Source organism: Megalops cyprinoides, chromosome 24 (assembly GCF_013368585.1).
Source record: "Megalops cyprinoides isolate fMegCyp1 chromosome 24, fMegCyp1.pri, whole genome shotgun sequence".
NCBI classification, from domain to species: Eukaryota; Metazoa; Chordata; class Actinopteri; order Elopiformes; family Megalopidae; genus Megalops; species Megalops cyprinoides.
In genome coordinates, this window is record NC_050606.1 from 14,425,728 (window position 1) to 14,450,477 (window position 24,750).

Consider the following 24,750-nt stretch of genomic DNA (forward strand, 5'->3'; position numbering starts at 1 on the left):
TTTCATGGTAGGCAAACAGCACCCAAGGGTTCTTCTGCAACACTATCAACCTGCTGCCTTTTTAAGCCAAAAAAAAAGTTAACTTATCCATTAGAGGGCAATAAATTCAGCTTTTTTTTTCTCCCTCTCCGGTCCTAATAAATGATCAGGGAGAGCACAGAATACAAAGTTAATTCTCTTCTGGGAGACAAATGAAATGTCTAATCGAGGAGTAATTTTCCATACCTTAAATCTTGCTTTTTTTTTTACACCACTGAAGTTCTCTCATTTCAAATTCAGCTGCGGTCTGCTCCCGGCGGCCCATCAGCAATGAACTGTCAAACCGAGTGCATTTTATGGATTACATGTAACAAAATGAAAGGCGCTCCGCTGACGCAAAGGTCGGGGCGGCACGGCGAGCCCTCGCGCCATAGATCAATGCTGAGCCACAAAGTCAGAGGCGGCCATACGCAGTGGCCGGTGGGCAGTCACAGCACGCACTCCTGCGGCGGATCGATGCGGGGCCTCGCCGTGAGAGCCACAGCACGCCCTCGGCCCCGCGCCCCCCTCGCTAAAACCATGAAATCTTGAGAGGAAGCACCCCGCCTGCTCTTCAAGGCCGTTTTTGGCAAGGAGGCGGGCCGGGGCGGCGCTCCGCTGTGCCGAAATGGGTTTCCAGAAATAAACCATGGCCAATGCGGACGTGAGGTGCAGGAGTGTGGGGGGAGAGAGAGAGAGAGAAGTTCCAGCAAATTCCAGCTGCAGTGCAGTGAGTTTTTTGAAAGCGCCTTCCAAAAGCAGATGTGAACCGACTACAATGTGAGCCCATTGCGAAGCACGTGGTGTTGCTTTTTTCTCCATAAATATTAAGCTCTGAGGTCCCGTTTAAGGCTCTGGACTCTGGACTGGGATCAGTCCAGGAAACAAAACTGCCTTTCTTAGACTCAAACCACTTGCCCTCAGCAAACTGGGTGTGACAACTGATGAACAAGCCAATGCCTAGGAACAGGCCTGTTCAGGCATGACAATAACAAATATTGACCCAATGGTTCATTATATTTGCCTACACAGTCTTGTATCTAGTAAATCGCACACAGGGGCATTTTGAACATGATCAACTTATACATATGGCTATTTGGCCTATAATGCTGAGCAGATGGCTGTACTGAAGCAATTCACTGAAACACATCAAGGGCTTCCGATGATGGAACATGAGATTCAAACCCACAACCTTATGGGCTAGCCAATACTCCTCAGTATCCTTTCCCACAGGTTCAGTCATTATAGTGTGCACATTGTGAGCATCCTCTGCTCTCTTGGCAGATGAGAGCTAAAGGCGTTCTAAAAGCAGAAGGTGAGCAAAGATGTGAAAATTCGGGGGAGGACGGTGCCCCCAGACAAACCCAACGCACCTTACAGATAAGAGGCCAGCAGAGAGAGCTTCATCTCACCTGTGCTCCTTTCCCTGACGAGCAGCGTTCCTCTGAGGGTTCGTTTAATGAACGCTCCCTCTCAGGTAAGGTCAGCAGCAACCCGCTGGAGTCATTTTTACACTGAGCAGAAATGGGGTCCCCTGGGGCTGCAGATTAATGCAATTCATTACTGTTCATTTCGCAGGCCTAACGATGGGCAACCTTTAAAGCCCCAGCTCAGACATGTTCATTATGGGTATTGCACTTTCCTCACACACGACTGCAGAGGCTTTGGTAAATAATAAATGAGCAGGCCAGTATAGTTTTTTTTTTTTTTTTTTTTTTTAATTAACATATATCCTCACGACTGAGAGAAAGAAATTGGTTAATAATGCACTGTGTGTGCATTTATACTTTGGTCATCACAACAGAACTGGATGGCAAGGAGAGATTTCCTCAGACTAAACTGTTGATGTGCATTCCCAGATTTCACTCCCATGATTCCCTTTGAGTGACATGCGCACGCATGGGCTTCGCACTGCGATCACATGACCGAAGCAATTCCCTCTGGCTGCTCAAAGATGATAAGAATAATTCATGACACCCCCCCCCCTCCAAAAAAGTCATGAAAAATCATGACATTCCTGTTAAAACGTCACATTGACGTGTTGTTGGTTTACGTGACGATTTCATGTGGTTACAGTCTCAAAGTGCGGCGCTGGCCAAAATTACTCAACAAGAGACACAAGAGACTGATTGAACCCCAGTCAAATTACTGCAGCAAATGCTCACTTCATTACCCCTAGGTTTAAATGACTCGAGTGAGGCGCACAGGGACGTGGCACCGTGGGTAAAAGGACTTGGCCAGGAGAGTAAACATTTCACCGATATAATCGCGTGTAAATTAAAATGGATTATAAGGACCCTGATCCCCAAAACTAATTTCCCCTGCCGTTTCCCTAGCGACTTCTTATGATTAAAATGTGATTAACTGAATCCCTCGGCACTTCAGCGCCACGAGGGGAATCAAAGCCCATAAACTGCGGCTTCCTCCCCGTCTCCTGGATTGGCTTGCAAGTCGGTGCCCCGGCAGTCGGATGGCTGCTTTTTCTACCTGCCCGGATCTCCGGGTGCCCAGTTCTCTGCGGCGAAAAGCACACCGCGCCCTGGAAGGGCAATTAAATATTCAGCGCCAAGGGACGAGGAGGGACGTGGGGGCCGAGCACTCGCCCTACGGTTGGCCACACTTGCAGGGGGGGGGGGGGGGGGTTTATTTCCGCTCAAAAGCAGACAGCCTTGTTAGTCACCAGATCGGGCGCTTAAATGATTTCCCCCCCATTGATGACAAGGACAAGCAAAAGAGCAGCCGGTGCAATTTAGCGCTCATAAAGAGAGTTGTGCAGGCAGTGGGGTTGTGCAGATACCAGAGCGGAGACTGCAAGCAAAGGTAACTGTGCAGTGAGTGCCAATACGCAGTAACCCCAGCCAATCCCCTCTGCAACCGATATTATTATTATGGCACGTGTGTCCCTTTTATAGCAGATGCCCTGATATGGAGAGAAATAAATGGTAAACAATCAATATCATTCATGACGTAGTGGAGCAAACCAAGTCAGGCATCAGGGAATCAAACCAATAACCTACAGACCACAACACCATTTCCTTCCCCCACCGCACTACACAGCCCCCTAAAGAATAATAAGGGGTCACCTCTGCAGTGCACTGCAGCCACCCACCCCCACCCCCCATGCTACCCCACCCCGTCCAGGAAATGTGTGAATGGTACAGCAGCTATATGTCACTGACATATTGAATGCCTTCAATTTAATAATACAGGAGTGGCCTGCAGTAATCTGGGGGAGGCTGGAACGTATTGATGAGTGACACCAAGCCACTTTGCCACGTCTCTGATTTATTCACAGCGGGTAAAAGCAGAGGTGAGAGAAATCCATCCGCATCAGCAGATCTAGTGAAGACAAATGGGACGTAACATGGAAGTGTATCAAGTGAAGATGAATGGAGGGCAACGTGGATATGTATCAACAACCCTGATGGGCATCTCCCAGGATACGCCGCAAAGGGAGAGACGAGCATTACGCTGCAGCTATCCTGGTACTGCACCCGAGTCAGCGGCACATCTGCTCCACACCTGGATCAATACGCTTACACTGCACCTGGGTCAGTACAGCACCTGTTTCCCCCACCTGCATCAGTATCATACCTACCCTGGACCTGGGTCAGTGTCTTCTCTGTACCTCTCCTGGATCAATGCCACATCTATCACACAAGCGCTGCACCTGGGCCAGTGCCGAACGTTATGCAAATGGATTAGCATACCTATAGTGCACCTGGGTCAGTGCTAGATCTGTTACGCACCTGTACCAGCATCACCCATCACACCTGGATCTACTGCACCTGGGTCAGTGCCATGTGTGTGCCCATTCTACGCTATGCTTTCACACCTGTAACACACCTGAGTCAGCATCACACCTAGCCGCTCCTCCTCCTTCATCTACCATCTGCACTGGTTGTCACCGAGGGAGTAATGCGGCACATACATCAGCCCAGGTGTAGCGCCTGTAACACCTGCAGCATCACCTCATGTGCTCTGCAGCTGTGGAGACTATCAGAGGGCTTCCCCCAACAGCAGGAGCAGCAGGCTAGAGGCCCCCCTTCCCTGCAACCAAACAGCAGCTCCACACAGCGATGTCATCTGGTTACCAGGATCTACACGTCACTTAACCCAAGGGACTCTGGCAGTCCCTGCAGAGTGCCGTCCTGAAAAGGGGACACAGCAGAGCCAAACCGTTTCCTGTCTTTAACATTCCGGGGCAGAGACGCTCATAGAGTCCTCTTCTGTACCCTTCGTCTCAGTGTGTGTGAGGTAACTCCGATAGAGAAATGTCAATGAGATGCAGTCCATCTACATCCACTTATTCTTTAAATAGTTCACTAAACAAATAAATGAGAGCGTGAAGCAAAGCCCTCTTGCGGTCACTTATGGTCACACTGATTGGCAAAATCACGAGTGAGCATTTAGTGCTTCGGGGAAACTGTTTAACGGCTCTGCCAGCACAAAATCAATCCATTTTCACCGAAACCCCAAAGGTGCGAACAATGAACAAAGCAATCTCATTTTGTTTCCATCTTCCTGCCGAAAAAAAAAAAAAAAAAAAACGATTTTGTGATTACAAAGGATATCCCTTCCCAGGTACCCATTTGATTCAGTCAAGCACTCACTCAACACCTGAAAGCTGATTACTCCGCATGCAAATGTCACTTGAAAAACAAAAAAAAGTCCCCATTAAATAGTTCAAAAAATTTCAGAAAGTCCAGTCTCATTGGTTAGCTTGGGAGTTAAAAATCCCACTTCATATTTCTTTCTTTAAAAAAGCCTGGTGTCAGGAAAGTAACAATGGACACAATCAAGGCATATCAGTTAGATCTCAAGGCAGAGAAGTGCAGCACTTACAGAAAGATTGCTAGGTGAAAGCCTGTTTCAGCAGTGACACATTGCTCATAAGTGAGACCATTGTGCCCTTGAGAAACACCCTGAGTGGCAAAGGAAAAATGGCTTTGATTCCAACAATGATTTCTTTACTCGTAATCGAAGCAAGCAGCTTTAAGACCTTTAGCCTTAGCGGGCTGTCTAACGGCTCAGTGGCCGACTTACCCAAACTCAGGAGGGGGTCCTCTCTCCGGGGCCCAGGCTGCGGCTTAAGGCTCCAGCAGCCTCAGAGGGAGGAACCCACCTGTATCTCCTTATGTCCGCCATCCCGGGGAACCCAGAATCGCCCCTGTGGCTCTTATGGGTCGCCCTTCTTACATTTACATTTACATTAATTCATTTAACAGATGCGTTTATCCAAAGCGACGTATAAAAGTGCATATAGTGGGCAAACAGGCACAGGCACGAGGGCAAGATGTGTACAGCTCATACAAAGCAGATAGTGCTGAAGCTGAGCACAAGGTCAGTGTAGTGAGACAGAGCTAATCTGATCTAGGGGTACATATATCAAATACAATCATTGGGACAATAAAGTACTGCTCTGCTACCTAGGCAAAAATGTGCTACAAATATAAGGTAAGGGATAGAGCTACAAGTACATGCCAAGAATCTTAGATCTACAAGGTCAAAATGGCAAGGGTGTCAGTCCAGGTAGAGTCTGAAGAGGTGTCTCTTCAGGCCACGTCCGAAGGGTTGGATTGAAGGGGTTGTTCTCAGGGGGGCACGCAAGAGTCCACCAACACTGTCCCTTGGCAATGCTTCTGAATAACAAGCCGTCTATCTGGGAGGCTGGTTCGCAGTTACCAATCTCCGGCTGACATGTATCGGTTGCTTTATAGGACGTCCCCTCGAGAATCTATATGTGGGACACATCAATATACCAGAGAGGAGAGGAAAAGGTGGACCCTAGGCTGTTTATCTACAACATGGCTGTCCACTTTCAGACTGGTTATTGGTCGGGCAGTGCATCACCTCAGCCTGCCTGTTCCCTCCATTACCGAGAGGAAGAACTGGAGGAAAATGACAGTGGATTGGACCAGTTTAGTTAGTGGATACTTTAGTTTAGTGTTAATTTAAATAAACTGCTTCATCCTAGTAACAGACCTTGAATACTGGCATTAAAATTTGTGTTTGTAAATGATTTTGTACTTTGAAGTGTATTTCACACTTGCAGCTACCAATCCAGAAAATTTGCCTGGATAAGGGTGTTGGCCCAATCTACATATTCAGAATTAATCAAATATCTTCCAGTGGTGAAGAAAACTGTGCAGTTCGCATGGAAAATGGAGGAGCCAAGTCTTCCAGTAGAAAGAGGTCTGGGTTGAACTCTCATTCTTCTGAAACAAAATGGATGCCATTTTCCTCCTCCACATGCCCTCAACAGAAATTAATTTTCTTTCATCCGTTGCTCCCATCAATCTCCTCCAGGTATATGAATGTGTTTTGTTTTGAAAAGTAGGTAGGTTTGTGATCATTTTTTCTTGTGACTGATGACACTGGAGAACTGGAAAGGAATTCCCTGTCTAAGGTGTCATCCCTCTCCCTCCATTTAGATTAAAAGCCTGACTTGCCCTATTCAAAGACTGAATGCTAGCAGTATGCATTATGGGGCTTTATGACAAACACAATTGGCCAGCTTCTAATACTACCAATAAAACCTGTACCATTCACTATTGTTTCTTTGTCAACATGCTCAGATTTTCTTAATATTGATGCATGCACATGTACACTGCATGCTTTCCATCCAAAAGCATAATGAGACATCAGTATGAGCACCAACGGATTGTGTTTAGACTATGCAATTAGAATCTTTCAACTTGTGGCCCATAACCACCCTATCATTAATTTCCATGGCCAAGTGAAGCAGATCACATCCTCTGTCATCCACTCACAGCCAAAGTGCTCAATTAACATGTCAGCAAATGGATGGGCTCTGGTTACGTAAGGTATACTCAGTGCATTAAATTCATCTTGCCCTGTGCAATTCATCAATGGCGCTTCACCAGGCTGAATGCCAGGGAACAGCACATCCAGACAATGTGAAAAATATGCTTGTCCTTGAATTATTAAAAAAAAAAGATACATGCAAGGCTGAATAAATTTCAATGCAAATATTTGTCAACAGAAGACAATGAGGAGAGAATGCTAAAACCGTACCTGACAGAAAACGGTTAAATGGCAGTTTCTTCAAATGCCAGCAAGGGCATAAAGGGCCACAAAACCAACACCTTCTGTTCATGCACAATCAAAGGGGGTGGGTTGATGCAAATTAGAGCACTCCACGCTTTGCTGCACTGCTGCACCTCAGTCCTTACTGTAATATCAAAGACACAAAAGGTCCTATGCAAAACATTTTCACCTATAAAGAGCAAGAGGGATCTGCTCTCTAAAAAGCATCCACAGTTTACAATTATAATTTAAAGGCTACCTAAAGTGGTTCTCTGTAAAACACAGACCCAAGGAAAGTGCTAGTTTGAATCCCGTATAAAGACTTTTTGTGAAGGCAATAATAATACACTCCAATTAGATCATATTATAATTCTAAGAACAAGGTTTGAGTTTTTTTTTTTTTTTTTTTACAGTTTTTTTTGAAGTGTCCCTCTAGGTTTTTTAGCATTTTATTTTCATTTTGAGTTGTCTTAAATTAATAATACAGAAATGAAAGGCAAAGGCATGAAAAGCAGCCAAAGATTTTAGTTGAACATGCCAGGCAAACACAACAACAACAAAGATGGCTATTATAAGGAAGATTTATGAATCACTGGCATGCCAAACCAAGTTTCATTTTCTCAGAACAATCTTGGGTGCTTCTTTGAAACATGATGGGTTGCTACTGCTTCTAGGCTTGAACAACAAAAATGTAAAATGTGTTGAATATACAGGACAACCTTCAGTGGTTATCTTTTAAAAGAAGTGAATAATGGTCATTATTTTGTGGGTTCAATTAGTGCTTGGAAGTTCGCATCAACTTTAATCTGCACTCTCCAAAATCCATGCAAATTCTAATCAGGATGATAAAAACGTTGCTCTGATTAATTCTCAAGACCTCAGAAGTTATACAAAGCTATAAGAGGTTTGCGGTTAGTGTCTGGGACACTATATTACTAAAAATGACTGCATTTTGAGAGCTGCTTTCTGGTCATATTCAAGACTTCAAAACATCTAACTCAGAGATATAGAAATGTATTCATTGCAGACAAAGTAAATACTGAAAAGGGTATGACCTCAGTGCTGAATGTGAAAATGACAACAGAACTTTGTAACTGCATCAATTAAATGCAACATGTGGAGACCTAGGGGGCTCCTTATATTGCACATGGAGAGCAATATGACAGACATAAAGGAAAAAATCAAGGAATTAGAAAGTTTTAAACTTTCTAAAAAAATTTAAACTGCTTTAGTGACACTGACATTCACTTTGACAATGTTTAGTATTATACTGAAGAACAGGTCTGTGGAAGGCATCATCTACTGATATGAAAACTATGGCTACATGCATTTCATACCAATGAGGGAAAAAAACCAAAGCAGCTGTTGAAACCCATGGTTGGGTCCCAAATCATTACAACTTTATTAACCAATGGACATGACATCTACACTGCATAAAATATGGCACTTTGTTCATCCAGTTGCCTCAGGTGTCTGCTTTATGGCCCTAAGATTTGTGAACCTTGAAGGCCACATGTAAAAATAGATGATGACCCATAAATCTCAGTCCTCATAGCACAATACAATTCGGCCCTGCTGGTGTCTAAATTTATAAGGCAATCACTTTTACACCTGTTTAATTTTAGCCACGCTCAGTGCTCAGCTGGGGTTAATCTCCTGCGATTCTCGGAAAAGGACAGTGAGGTGTACCTGAATATGGATCAAAAGTCCCCTTGGAATGCCCCTTTCCATCAGTCTAATCTCCACAGATAACTCTGACCATGTGCAATCCCGTGAATAATAAAGCTCACCTTGCTGTGATCTGGGGGGGTGTTCGGGGTCCGATCTAGAAACCCGGAGTGCGTCTCAGGCCGAATGGGATCACACTGAGGCTCTATGCTTCCTGCTGACGTCTCGGTGACCCACAGCTGCAGTCTGGCTACTGTTCCCTCATCTATAGCCTGTGCTTCACCTTGAGGATGCCCTTTCATCACCTCAAGAGGTCTCAGGTTTGAAAAGCTGGCCAATCCTTAGGAGGCACCAAGGTCTCTTCCAGAGCAAGGTGAAAACGTAGAAACACCTGCGTTAATGTACAGACTGGTTCAGCTAACCCAGTCTTGCCAACATGTTTTCAGCCATAATCAAACAAATCTATGAATAAATTAGCCTCTCCATTCCTTTATGTATATGGGGAAAAAACCAGGCATCCTTCAACCTGTGGGGTAAGGTGATACAAATGGGAGGATATGGCAAATCCCTGGATATCCACTGCAGAGCCCAGTCTTGATTGCAAAGCGACACCATTCATTCTGGGAAGATTTACGCGGGCTGAATAGTGTGATCAGCCACCAGCGAGAGGCAGTCAGATGAAATATGTGACCAATATGTATTTTGCGCACCCCACCCCCCCCCCACCCTCCCCAAGCTGATGAATTTCACAGAGCAGCCAAAAACCCCATCCATCACGCCGCCTCAATCTTTTCTAATTTAAAAGTGCCGTTTCAAGCCAGTGGCAAGTTGAGACAACAGTGCTAAGGTGGAAAGAGTGCGGCAGTCACTATGGGGATTGGTAACCTATTGTCTTCTTTTGTCTGCACTTTGATATATGCTCTTCACTTTATCCCTAAAACTCTATTTCCCTACTTTATCTGAAATGAGGAAAACACACTTTCCATTTCATTTACATACAAACGTTTTTATAGCATTGTTCAATTCTAATTCTTATTTCTGTTTAGACATGCATGGATGCATGAGAATATGAAGGCCATTTCTGATTTGATCCACACAATTCAAGCAACATATGGATCTATGTCATTTATGTTTAAGTCTTCTCTACTGAGACACTGATAGTTCATAAAGCATTTTGTATATGCATATGAAGTGGTTCAGCTGTGACATCTTTATTTCTTTACTCAACAAAATTCCTTAACTTTAAAATGAGTGTCCTGGAAAAACCTGAGATGCCATTTTAATTTCTTTTTTTCCTGTCAGCACGAGGCTGACATCTTAGTGAACAACGATTATCTTGACATTTCCTCAGAGTCACTTTAATTTCATTCACCTTCAAACCTGCAGAATACAGAAGTAAAAATATGATTGCCTGCACTCTATAAAGATGATTTAGATGAAGTATTTCACAAACAATTCCTTAATTTAAAAAATCCAGTTGGTGGGAATATTGCAGTACCCCAATAACATATTGCACAGACCTTTTGCCAGACTCATCCAGTCATGTATACAGTATACATCTACTGTATGCTCGACCTGTTGACTGAAAACAACACACCAAAAAGATGGAAAAACACATCTGTAGTCACCCTCCCTCCCACCCCAGCCAATCCCAACAGCACAGCACATGTCAAGGCACTTTTGTTCCAACTTCTCCATAGCTCTAGACAAATCCCATATCCTGGAAATGAGACATTTGTAATTTGCAGTTTGATTCTGGCAGCAAAAACCTAATGGAGCTATTAATGACTTCCACCAGGTGCTGTTACCAGAAGATAATGAAGTCCGTAAACACTGCACCGAAAGCACTCTCCAGCCGAGATGTTGTCCTTCCTTGGCCAGCGGGAGATCTGGTGTGCAGCTTGGCTGCCCCGAAGACCCTGGCAATTTATGAGGGAAACTCCACAAACAGCCAACACAAGGCAGGAGCCGAGGCAATTTTAGCTGGGAAAGGTCGGGGAGATGACATTGAAACTGCAAAGCCCTGCGGCTCGCGTGGGAGGGCAGATGGGTTTCTGGTTCCGACACCTCCCTCACCTGCACTTCAGTAAACACAAAGGCAAAGGTGTGTACTGATCTAGAGGACAGACAGCACACCCTGCATACAGCAGGTGGGGAGCCGGGTGGGAGGATGCAGGTCTCCGGCTCATCCGATAATAAGCAATTTCACCTTGTGGAGTAAAACACTGAGTCATACCCAAATCATATAACAATCATGTTGTAGGGCCGCCTCTCAAACTCATGATTAACCTTCTAATCCCAGAGAAGTGATTTGAGGGAAAACTTGCCAACCAGCTACTGAAATGGAGGTGAATATCATTCACCAGTCCACTTGACCCCACTCCACTGATTCTCAAAAGATCAAAGACCTTTTGCGTTTCAGAATCACGTGCCCACGTGCCCAAATTCCCATGTACAAATTCTTACTTCCCTCCAGACCCTTTCTGAGCTCTGTCAGAGCCCGCTCGCTTGTGTCTGCTACTCACAGAACCACTTCCTCTTATTACTGCGCAGTAATACCAACAAGAGCGTATGCCTACCTTCAGAAAGATAAAGCCATACATCTGCCACTTCTTCAGTCATGCCTCTCTCTGCCTAGGACAGCGTACACACATTGACAGCTGATGAGGAAAGATTACCTGGCTTTGTGTGGAGAGCGATTAAAATTCAGAAAGGGCAGGCAAAAAAAAAAAAAAGACTTTGTAGAGATGCTTGGAGAGTCATTAATAAACCATGAAGGATATTCCTCACTGGCAACAAAACCTTTTTATGAGCGCAGCACGCTGCTAAACCTCGGGGTCCAATTAATCTTCCCTGCGGATTGATTCCCTGTCCTTTGGCTCCCACTGCTGACACCAGTGCAATGGTGGCGGGGCCTCCGTCATAAGGCCAGGGGGCACAGATAGCTTTTACGAAGTGAACAGTTGCACAACACATTCTACCTCATAACAAGGCTCTGTGCCAGAACCTTCCATGTCAGTGAGAAGATGGGACTGTTGGGCGCATGAATCTACGTACAAGACGCTCACATCCCAAGTTACTGATGTTTCATAAAATTGTTTCACAAATATGCACTGCCAGACTTACAAAGCCCCATATTTATGGGTTTAAGAGGCAATGTCTATCCCTACTTTATGAATTGCACGATTCATATACTGGTTTCTCTAGTGTTCCCTGGTCAATAGATCAACAAAGAGCCTGACTGGAACGTAGGAACCTTGCCTACTAAGTATTTACCCAGGGAAATGGAGTTTTAGTCCCTGGGAATCATGAGGTGCTTATAGTATAACGCAAGGGATTTTTTACATAACAAATAGGCAATTTTGGTCTCCAATTTGAACACAGGCCCCAAACTAAGGAAAGCAAACATTTAGTCAACTGAACATTATGGTAAGCATATTTTAATTGAAATAAACCAGCACTGCATGCGTTTTCACAGAAGCATGAAATTGTTAAAGCTCCATCAAATTTTCCAGTGAATTACTTTTGTTCTCTGGTGCACAGTAACAATCAATAGTGTTCCTTGAATCTGTGGATTTGTGCAAACCATCCATTTCCTGAAAAATCCTTGTCTTGAGCAATGTGTAGATGAGACCCACAAACTCAGCCGCCAACAGCGTGTACTTGAGTAGCCGCTGTTTTTTTTTAATGAGCTGCAGCTATGTTTCTGCCGTAGTGCGCTCCTTGCTGGCTGTGTTGGCGAATGCAAAGGGCCCTTTGAGCCTTTTGTCAGTCAATAATGAGCACACATTCCTTAGATCAACTGAAGAAATGTTACCTCAGGGTATCATTTAAAATTTAAAATGGAGGATAGTGAACTGAACTATATTCATTAACTGTGTGACGACCAGCAGGACAAAGCTGTAAAAACTTACACTGGGGACTCAAATGAGAATTATTATTAACTATTAACTAAGTTTCTAAAATCAGGAAATTGATATTTGGGATGCTATGGCACACTCTATTCAAATATTTCATTCTATGGCGTAACACATACACCATAGATGTTTTGCATCGTTTTATTTCTCAGTCTCATCATATCCAGTATCTGCATAAAATATACACCTACAGGGCGAAGACCAATGCATAAGCTTAAAAATGGTGGAAATTTACAACTCATTATCACTACATGAATATTCCTAAAATGCTCAAACTCAGGACAGAGTGTTTTCACGTGTTCTATGAATAAAGGCTGAGATAATCAGCAAGATCTGGATTATAGAAAAATCTGTTTTGCAATTTCTTGGCAGGTGTCATTACCCAGTGTGATTAAGAGAGCTGTACATTTTACGTAAACAGTTAGATTTCTACACAGGAAATCAAAAGATAATGTTTCACCTGCAATTTGTAGTCAAGCCCAGTGCTCTAACCACTACTGTGCCACATGAATTTGGGTCAGAACTGTGTTATGGCTTTGACACTTGGGCCATGGTAAGGGATTACTCGTGTCCAGAGCTCCAGTATGAACTCATGGTTGTTGTTCCAAAGAGTACGGACCAAATCTAACATTGTAACAGTTCTTTATTTATGGTGACTGGGACTCAAATGCTGACATCAAAAATCAGTATTTTCATAGACATTGCTTTTCTAATCATTGATAACGTTAAAACGTAGATATTTTCTGTCTAATAATGAGTGTTGAACATAATACTTTACATCCTCATAAGTTATTACACACATCTAGGGACTATGGCCAAATGAAATTTGGTAATATTGTTGAGTTCTGGGTGTAAGAAAGAAAAAACCCCAACCAAAACAGGCTTTTAGCCATTCTGAAATGTGATTTTCTGGTAAAGAACATAATCTGTGTGGTTGCATGAGGGCTTGCATAACAAGAAACTAACAATACAAACAGCATGGCAATGTTTCTTCTTCTTTCTTTCATTTGAAAACTGAACCCACAGAACACAAACATGAGTCCAAGTACACCGACTCAAACCAAGGATGCAAACCAACACTCATGAGTAAGAAAAGGCAGCAAGAAATAAACTAAATCGGACCCAGCACACACGGCACAAATTACACACGCCTCATGGTTGTGGGATACAACTGACACTAGAACTCCGCTGGCCTGCAGTTTGTGATTAGCACAGGAGTTAAAATTTGATTTAACCTGAGGTCTTAAAATGGTCACACACACACACACACCATATTTCAAGAGGCAAACAATTACCAAAACCAAACATTTATCGTCAGCATTAGAGCGACGGCCCATATTTTTGCTTTATTGCCTTCAAGGCTCCTTTTTCCCTGATGACAACATTAAATTGTCAGCTCCTGGTGATTTGCTTCCAGCCCTGCATTCAAGCACAGTGGAGCAAGTGGCACAGCAGTGGGTTGCTAAAACCCTGGCCCTGGCTCACTACAGTACCGGGATCCACAGACTTTCATTCTGGCCACTTAACAACCTCCTTCAATAAATCACTGTCCTCACTAAATGGATTTAGCTCATCTCCACAGTTCTGAGAAAACCTTTCTGACAGAGGCTCTCCAGAACACCAGAGAAGTCCTTCTTCAGTTTAACTTCTGAAGCAGAAGGTGCGTCTTACTTCCCTGTGCACGACGTGAGGTATCTCTCCCAAAGAGATCCAAAATGCTGGGAGAGCTAGATCCATTTGTTCATCTAATTCTAATGGGATCTGAAGTCTAGAACTCCGTGGAAAGGAGTCAGTGTCGCTGAAAAACACTGATTCACATAGACTGAGCTACATCTTAAGTGATCAACAAATGTTGACAGTAATTTGTGGTCATTCAAACAAGTTGCTGCTCTTTCTTTACCAATAACAGAGGCTCCTGGGCCTCCCATACATTACTACAGGACACCACATTCATGACAGTCAAACCAGCAACCTTTTTGGCTACCAGTCCTGCTCCTTTAGACTATGCTACACTGCTGCCCTTCACTGCTACATAATCCATCTGTAGCAATAATTAGGCAGTTAATTCTAAGGGCTATTATTTTATCTCTGGCTCTCTCCAGACACTGAGGAGCACAAAGCAGCTCTGAAGTATTTGCCATATAATTTAATGCAAACAGACAGAGGTGGATGCATGTCACTGCAGGCGCTGAACAGAATGTGTACTCTTGCAGTATTAATTGGGAGTTTGTTTGTCTTATTTACAGACTTTTGATGTAATTCATGCAACTGGGTCAACCACCACTGGGTGGCTATGAAACCGAGCTTCGGCATGTCCCTGGGTGATGTCAACGTAGGCCTTGGTCTTCTGGGACACGCCAAGCCTCGACTCTGTGTCATATCTAATCACCAAAAAAAAAAAAAAAAAAAAACAAACACCCACCCAGCTTCTGCCGCATCCTTACATCATAAACAATCCATTACCCGCCCCGTTGAAAGCTCGGCAGCTCGCGGACTCGGAGACACCGCTCTCTGAAAAGGACTAATTTATTCCCCGCTCTTGTCATCCGTACCAGGTATTTCCACCGGGGTGCGATTCCCTTGGCGCGTAATCTATCGGATCTGCCTGCGGTTGGCTCCCGGGAAACGCGGGAGAGCGCTATGGAAATACCAGCCTTAATCAGGAAGCTCGCTGCCGGGGCCTTGTGAACCTCCCCTCGCCTCGACGGTGCTCTTTGGCTTTACGCGACGCGCTCCAGGCCCTGAGAGCAGCCCCGGATTAAAAGGCACACGTGCGCGATTCCTTGGCGGATGAGAACATGATCGGCCTCGCTGGACTCTGGGGGAGGGCCAGGCTGCAGAAGTAATCCTCTCAGGTTCACAACACAGGCTGGGCTTGTTCTCAACCGTCAGAGCGCCGCACTCAGAACTACACGCTAGCCGTGTCCCACTGCGTCACACCTTTTAAGCAATTCTTCTGTTCCCCCCCACATCCATACTAGTGTTCTCTACATTGCACACCATTTAATTCCAAACGTCGTGTAATTTACTTGCTCTTCCATCTTTCAAGTCAAACCATGATTTTTTTTGATGAGCATGTCATTCATTGCCCAGGCAGGTAGTTTGACACAGTATGAAATCCATTTCAGGTTCAACATATTCCTATTCCATTATGTACAATACATCTTCGACTGATGTAGGTATATCGAATATTGTGTGAATTTTCACTGTCATGCATTCAAGGTCACCCCGAATAAGGGTGCCTGCTAAAAAAAAATAGCAAGAAGAAGAGGAAGAGGAAGAAGAAGAAAGGAGCAGAAGAACCAGAATTTAACAACAATAGAATAATCATGACAAACACATTTCAGAGCAGTGGTGATGGGCATTAAGTAGGAGACCATTTTCTCCATTGTCTCATTTGCCCTCTACAGGCAAAAGCAGCAAAAAATAAATGACAGGATGTCCTCATGAACCTCCCTGTGGCATGCCATATAAACACAAACATGACCAAGCATTTCCAACCACGTCTAAACAAATTCATGGATAAAAACATCGCCGGAGCTAAATCAAATTTCCCTTGGAATTCCCCTTGTAGTGCTTAATGCAATATTCCAACTCAAATCATCTGTGTCATGGAGTCAGAGGACGGGCAGTTCATCAACATCCACATTGAAAAATTATGTAAATCAGTCACTCAGGACGCAAGATAAACAGTAAACTGCATTATAATAAGCACTTCGCTGGCCAGCCAGCACTCGTGTGATGTGTGCCTCGCACTCTCCTGTTATGCGATTCATAACTGCTGGCTATCTCCTCCCCTATGAGACGGTCAAATACTCATAATTTATTGCTGCGTATTAAAGTGCCCGCTCGTATCCCGCTCTGTCAAGCCACGCAAGATGTCAGAAATCAAGTATACAAGTGCGATTTTCAAACTGCACACGATCTTTAATGCCGGATGGTCAGTATGCACTGCGTATGCCATTCACTAGGATATGTATAATTTGCAGTGGTCTTTTTTGTCATGGGCTCTGCGTGTGTGTGTGTGCGCGCGTGCGGGATCCAAGAAGCCCTGAGGAGACAGCAGTGCCTTTTCTCCAGCGAGGGACCGAGCGGGTGCCGTCTGACTGCGGTCTGTTGATGAAGGGCTTAATCGTGCATGAAAGACAACAGATGACCTCGCCTCTGCCGCAGCCCAGCAACCAGCGCCAGATGCTGCCTCGGTGAGTGCCGGAATATGCCGGCACAGCCACGCCGTTCGTTCAGACAAACGCAAGGCAGGTTCAGGTACATCTCTCCTTTTAAAAAACAACAGCAAAATGGCACCTCTCAAACAATGCTGACTTCTCACGACAGGGCATGAAATGCCAGCCTTACTCAAGGCTTCAAACACTGGTCGATTAATGGCTTCAAATTATGGCTGACATCCACTTCATGTCAGAAAGTACAGAAAGCATGAATGTTCAAGTGTATCTCTCTCTCTCTAAAGGGAAAATGAGTAAGACTGGAATGCCATTCAACCGCGCAATATAATAGTTCACTAAGACGGCACATTCACTGGGTTTGTTCCTATGCACTATAGAGTACCACATTTTGACAATGAGGGGGAAGAGGCAGGTACCTGAAAGCCAGGATAGCTTCAGGCCACATTCTCCCCACTGGTCTCACAAACCACACTCTCCACCCCACACCTTGAGTGAGGCTGAGCCCTCATATCAGCGGACAACAGACTACAATCGAACATCCAATAGCACTACAGAAAAGCACTTTGAGCCCACAGGGGTCTTAGAGAAAGATAGACCTGTAGGCTTAGAGGCAGTAGAGGACATGCAGGCAGCATATATCTGTATACATGCAGGCAGTATGTATGTGTATTGCGGGCGGGTCAAAGTCAATAAACAGATACGCAATAAGAAAACCAGCACTGTCTGGGTCCGCCATTGTCCCTCTGTGTGTCCCCCCACACACACACACACACACACCTGCAGGTTTAAAAGGCACCATACCAGCATTGCCGTTCTGAGAATCCATCTCGCTCCCGGCGGTGAGGCTCCCTACTCTCCTCAGGCCTGGCGGGTATCTCCCTTCCCTCAGCTACGGGCTTTTCGTCTGTGACCTTGCGACAACGCCGTTTCCTGTCCTGGCGCAGAAGCGCTGAGTGGTGCAGGTAGCTGCCCCGGTGGCCTGACGCTGCACCTCACCTTCCCCAGACTGCTCTGCTCCCTCGCCTGGAGCTCGAGCATTCTGCATACATTTCTATTTTTCGGCTCCAGACGCAGTGCGAGAGCAAAACGCACCACAAAATAACCGATCTGCGATAATAAGCAGCCTTCTGTTATCCGCCCCTTTTCAAGGTTTGCAGGAATTTCAACACCTTCAGAGAGACTATTGAATCTGTCTGCCCTCGTTCAAGAGTGCGAGCGGTGTAGAGCATACAAACTGGGCTATGCCATCTTGGACTCGTGCTGGGGGGTCTGTCTGGCATTCCTGTGCAGTATTAATGAGGATGAGCTTGAGAAAATTGTTTTTAATGCAATGTAAGATCCATAAAGCACAGGCTGGGTAGCATCCAAAAGACAGCCTTGCATACTTTCCAATGAGACACCCGATTCCAGATATTTACCATGGGGTCACGCTTTACTCTTACAGTGAAACAAGCATCAAGCAAGGCAGGTGCGCCTGTGGCGTAATGGAAGTCCTTGCGAGAAGCACCACAACAGTCTTTTCATTACTGCTCCCCATGACAACTGAGGCATTGGGAGAGCTGTAGAGAAAGGGCCAAGGGCTGTGTCATTTATTTCTCTTGCGGTTATTCGGTTAGCTAATTCTAGCCAGAGCGCACGACAACAGAAACGCCCAGCAGTGAACCCTGGCTTTGTCACGTGACAGCAAGGCCCATGACCACGGACCTATAGTGAAAGAGTTCTTGTCCGTGCCTTCCAAGGTGAGACCGTTTTTCAAACGTCGAACGCCGCAACGAAGACGCACGCTTTTTAAACAATTTTTTTTTTTTTTTTTTTTTTTTTAATGAGAGAAGTTCTGGCCAGGTTCTTCACAAAGACACTGCACCTTTGCCCCACTTAGATGGTGCGGAGAGAAATAGCTTTCTTAATGTGTGTGGTAGGAGGCATTTTATAATATAAATCTTTTATTTGCCAAAAAGATTATAAGTGATTGGCTTCAAACACAGTCTCTGGAAGGAGAGGAGTGCTTTAAAAATCTGAAGAACACAAAAGTCTCATTTCAAGCAGGAAGGTGGTTACACAACAGGCTTTTTAAATGCTCAGGCAGATGTTTATTTTTATGCCTGAAAAACTGAAGTGGGGGAAGAAAAAACATCACATGCATGTGAACAGATAAAAAAAAAAGTTAAAAAGGATATTCAACAGGGTAAAATAGATCCAACAGAATATAACAGTGAGGTTATATTTAGCTTCAAACCTCCTTTACAGAACATGTTTCGTAATGCATGTAAATTGAAGTTTGCTAAAAAGACACCACGCCTTGATCCTGTTATACCAGAGCAACCGTACATCTCCTCTATGGCAGATCAAAAAAATGATAAGCTCCAAAGACATAATTTCCAATATTGCTTTTGAATGCGAGATTTCAATGCAATTTCCATCTCAAAGAAAGGAGCAGCATCAACAGGAAGGGATAAAAGAACACAACTTGTCGGGCAGGTTTGCAGCCATCTGTTCTCAGTAGCTCCCTCTTGAGAAAGATCCTCTTTGCATTTGGGAGGCATGACAGTAAACAGCCATGCTGTCCAGGCAGACCCAGGGAAGAAAGAGATCATACCAACAAAGGATTTTGCGTCAGGAAAAAAAAAAAAAAAAAAAAACACACAAACTCAAACACTCATTCACTTTGGTTTCTGCCTGATGCTCACTGAATCTCATCAAAGCTCAACAACATGGACAGAAAACTATAGTTTCCAGCATAGACTGAAATGTTCAGAACCTCACAGAAATACAAATTGTTGAGGCTTTATGAGGCTTGATGTAAACCAGTAATAATAATAATAATAGTCATTATGAATAAACCAAATTTGTGTGTGGTCTTTTCCTGGATGATACAGTATTCCCTCCTGAATCCTGTGTTTTCAGGCGTTATTGGATAAAGTTCACCTTACTACAAAGTCATAATAAGCCATTATGAAAGGAGGGGGGTTATGCCCGAAAGCCAAAAAAGGAGAAAAAAAGCCACACTTCACGTTTCATCAGAGACAGGCGGCCATTTGAGGAGGGACATGGAGCGTGCATGCCGTACGCAGCCCGACCGAGACTAAGGCAGGAGGCCTACTAGTGAATTAAGAACAATGATCCAATCAGCACCCGCCCCTCCACAATGAAGCAGTGTCCAGGCTGGTGGGCAATTGTGCAGAAAGAGCACTCCACTATAATTAGGCCAAAAAAACAGGTCCTCCTCATTTACAGGCCTGAGTGAATAAAAGGGAAATCCTTTTAGTTTCTAGGTACACAAAGACCAGGCTCACTGGGGCTTAAGGAATGTTGGCAAATACCATCATTTCAAATCACGAATTAAATCAAAATGCATGTGCACAAGCGGATTAAGTATTTTTACAATGGCAGCAAAAAAAGGCCAACTTCAGATGAAAAGGATCTGAAGCCTGGCCATCATCTTTTGTCATACCCATCTTTATCATGGGACAAGAACATAATGCAGCCATTTCTATTCATCCAGTGATGTATGGATTAAGCATAAAATCATTACTCTTTCAACCAGAGAGCATATAGACCATATCAGTCAATGTCGCTGCACAATCCCATGCTGATCTTCTGCTTTGCAGCCACCAGTAAGAAATGAAAAATTTGAATGCATACATGCAAACTACATACTTTGCGTTATGTCAGGTCAGGACATTAAGCGGCACATACCGTACAGAATTCTTATCTCCACTTTAAAAATATGCAGGCTGTTTCCTTTCCAACAAAGACTACACTTTTCAACCCTTGTAAGTATGAAACACAGCACTTCATCATGTCTCCTTTTACATCATTGGCAAGTTTGTGACTTTTCACTTTGACTCGGCTTCAGTTTTGTGCAATGTAAGAGTATTAAACAAACAATGAATGTATTGTTTAATGTTCAGTTATGCATTTGATGAGCAACTGGGATATTTCTGTGTCAGGTGGTAAACGGCACCTGAGGGTGACGAGGGACTGAACGTTTGCTCGATTACCATAACCGAATAGTAAGACAGCCTTATCTCAACGAAGTCTTCATCCTTGTTTGCATTCTTTAATCAACTATGCTTTCAGAAAAGTGTGCTTTAAATGCGTTTTCTGTATTCTGAGGGATGCTGCTAACACAATGATCTTACTAAGAGCAGGTTCTTACAGCACACAGAGGCGTGGATACAGATTGACAGATGGTTTTTTCCAGCAGATAAAAATAACACTACATTATTTTACACCCTGTGGTAGAACTATTAGCTCACTGACAAACAAAGACTGCTTCAATACATTTAACAACTTAATCAGGGCTACACTGAAGTGTCACAGTTTTAGTGTGCTAGGCTGCATTAATGCCATTTCCATTTGTTATGGTTTTTGTTTTTAAAATATGGGCAATATGGAATATATGTGTGATGTACAATCATGTAACTGAATGACATTATTTTAAAATAATGTGACTACACTACAACAGTCCTCCCCACATAAATGCTGGTGCAAGGTTTTCAGGTTAGTTGATCATGTTCCATATTACACTTCTACAGTGAATGAGCCATGAACTCCAACCCACTCCATCTCATAATTCTGAAAAATAAAGTTGCTTGCGGCATGATCTTTTCAAAAATTATAACTAGCTAGCACGCATTTCACTACCAATAATCAGATTTTCAGACAAACTGCTATCAGTTTTCAAAATGAATCAGGGAACGCCTAACATTCCATTTTGTTGTAACTCAAACATTATGGACACAATTCATTGGCTTACAAGCATGGAGAGAAACACACATTTCTTGGCTATTGTGCATAATAAAAGGTAGCCTACAGACAGTGAAAAATAACATAAGTATTAATACTATTCATGGGCCTTCATCTGATAAAGCTGATCAAATCCAAGTCATGCAGCATATTTCTCTAAACATTTTACTGATTACTTCTTGAACCGATTGGTAAATTGGCTAAACATGATTAAAAACGAAACATTACACAGTGTCTTAAGAGCAAAGTGAAAATGTATTACTTTCTTTTTCCGATGTTTTATCCACCATAAGCTAATTCCAAAAGCCTCTTAATGTGGTCAAACCATTCTGATTTTGAGTCATCTGACTGGTAAGGTTGAATCAACATAAATGCATTAAATCCATTGTTTTGTCCATAATAAACATTATTGTTGTACATTCCTTATGTTGAAAACATGTACAGATTCTTCTCACTCCATACATGGTTTCTGTTCTCTTAAGACCACATTATTTCAGTGCATTCCGCCTTATTTATTGTCTACAATGTCTACACTGTTGTAAACAATTTAATTACCAACACAAGAGACTTGCATTTAAAAGGCATTTCATAAATGTACCACTGTTGTCCTTCAAATCCATTTTCATGTTATGATCAAGGCAATAAACAGGATGTTAATAACTATAATTATGTTTGAAGTATTGATACACACATATCTGCCTGCCTTATCTGCCTTCTACTCTGTTATTAACACAGAGATCCTTGATGTTTCCTTAATTAGGCTGTGAAGACCGCATCACAAACCATACCTTGGTTTTCATGCAAGGACACATGAATTACACAAATGTCCTTAGAACTCTGCATGAGAGCAACCCTTACAGGGTTCATCTGAACAAAGCAATTTACATTTTTAAAAAATAAATGTTGAAATCCTTCAGTCCTACTTATTATGCAAAAGAGGTGCACGATTTTTGTTCTCTTATAAGACACGAAACTGCTGAAAATTCATGGCAATTTTTCTTCAGACAGAACTGCCGAAAGGGTATATCAAATGTCTTGTACATGACACTTAGTGTAGATTAAAGCAATATTTTACTGCAACCATTTATCTATCCATCGGTGATCACTGTAAGAAGAAGATATCACATTCACCATTTCAGTAAGAGTAGTCAGTAGAGAGGTAGCATTTGAGATTACACACATTAGCCATACATGGCACATCTGAGACACTCAGGTTGTCAAGATCTGTTGATGTCACATTTATAAAAAGAGTTCATCAAGTGTTCTTTACTATGGTAAGAAAGACCTCACAAAAAATTTAAAAATTATATAGCCATAAAAAGAATTTCCTTCTCGGAAGTCAGATATGAAAAGCAATTCCCATAAGGCTGTCACACAAACTCTGTTGGTGTACACAACATTACTTTTTCATACAATATATTTGTCAGAATAAGTAACAATGCATACTCTGCTGGATTACTTGTGTTCTTCCTTCGTTATTATTTTTTTAATGGGCCTATGATGTTGCCATTTCATTTAACTATCTAGTCTAAAACATCTCCATCACCGTTGAAATCAAAAACCCTTCCATCAAAAACATGAACATGTCAAGGACACCACACAAAGTTTCTCCTCCAATGGAGACATGCAATCAATCAGTTTTTTTTCCCCCACCCGCGGAGCTCTGAGACACGGAACCAACATGTAGCTGCTCCGTAGCCACTTCCATCTGCTAATAAAGCAAACCTCCGTGCTCGGCCTGTGGAGAAAGGCGAATTCCACACGCCCTAATCCCATTTCGCATTCTCCTCCCGCTGCCTGGGCTCAGAGTCGACAGTAAAAAAAAAAAAAAAAAAAAACCCTCTAGATTTTCCCTTTAATCCTAAATCCTCTCAAGCAGAGGAGGTTAAAATCAGTTGGTGTTAACCTTTGTGCCACAAACTGGGAAAAGTAATAAGTTTGCTGGGATCTGCGCTAGTGCGGCGCCCACTCCCTGCGGCAGTCCATTTCTTAAACACTTTCTCCTGCCTGAGCTCCTCCTGCTGTGCATTACAGCCAGAGCTCTAATCATTTATTGCTCAAGCTAGCTTCAAGATCTAGGGTAGAGAGCATGGGGAATGGTGACCTCACTACATGTGCAAAGATGGACTGAGTTACACTACGAGGAGGCTTTGCATACTTTACGAAAGCTGCCTGAAAACAGAGGAGCATCTGGTCACCCGAGCAAAGCACTGTTTTAATACAGGTTGTGATACGCAACCATTTCCAACACCACTAAGGTCTCTGTGTGTCTAATTTTGATACAATGTAGGAGAAACCAGAGTCAGATTTACAAAGAAAAAAAAACAGTAATTGAGTGATTGAGACAATACACACACAGGAGGTGAATGTGTTAAACTAAAGAGAAAAAAAGCAAAAACAAGACAAGGGTATGCGTCAAGTGGGAGGTACAGTGTGCATTTCAAAATGAGACATGGTTTCAACATGTTGGAAGCTCAATGGAAAATTCCACAAGATGTTACTCCTTGGCTTCCCCAAAATCCAAGTATTTTGTAAAATTTGTCATTTAAACATTCTGTAACACATTTATACAACTGGAGATTAAACAGTAGCCATTGAAATAAGCCATTTAAGGTCCACAGCATACATCAAAGCTTTCACAGACTCACAGCAGGGAATTAAAGAATACAAAAACTGGTGTTGGGGTGAAAGCTGACAATCTGAGACACACTTTCATGCTTTTTAATCTCATCTGTTGCCACAAATGGCTAGACTGAAAAGTCAGCCAGAACATATATGCACCCAGCAAGGATTCCCAGTACACTACTGTAGACAGACCTTTGGGTGAATACCGTAATGTAGGCAAACAGAACAAATAAACACAACAGTGCTGGCTATTCAAGGAAAACAGTTACAATCTGTTAGTGAATGACTGCTCATGTACAGCCTTCTATTGAACAACAGTAAATGAGAACAATAGAAGCAATGCAAAACCAAGCGCTAGACGAACCAGCTGTGGTTGCTGGACTCCATGAGCCAGTCCGCAATTACTGTCAGGCATTTACAAAAGCACCAATTTCAGACAATGGCGCTGGGTGTTGGACTTCGGAGGGAGGGCTCCGCTGCCGCGTAATTACTTAATTGAAACTGTTAACACACTTAACAATAATGAAAGCCTCTGACCC

The 24,750-nt window shown here is 43.3% G+C and overlaps 1 protein-coding gene across 4 annotated transcripts in view; it reads right to left on the reverse strand.

The window, feature by feature from the left end:
- efr3a (EFR3 homolog A (S. cerevisiae)) overlaps window positions 1–24,750 on the reverse strand; it is a 109,135-nt gene that overhangs the window by 79,076 nt on the left and 5,309 nt on the right. The window lies entirely within an intron of this gene.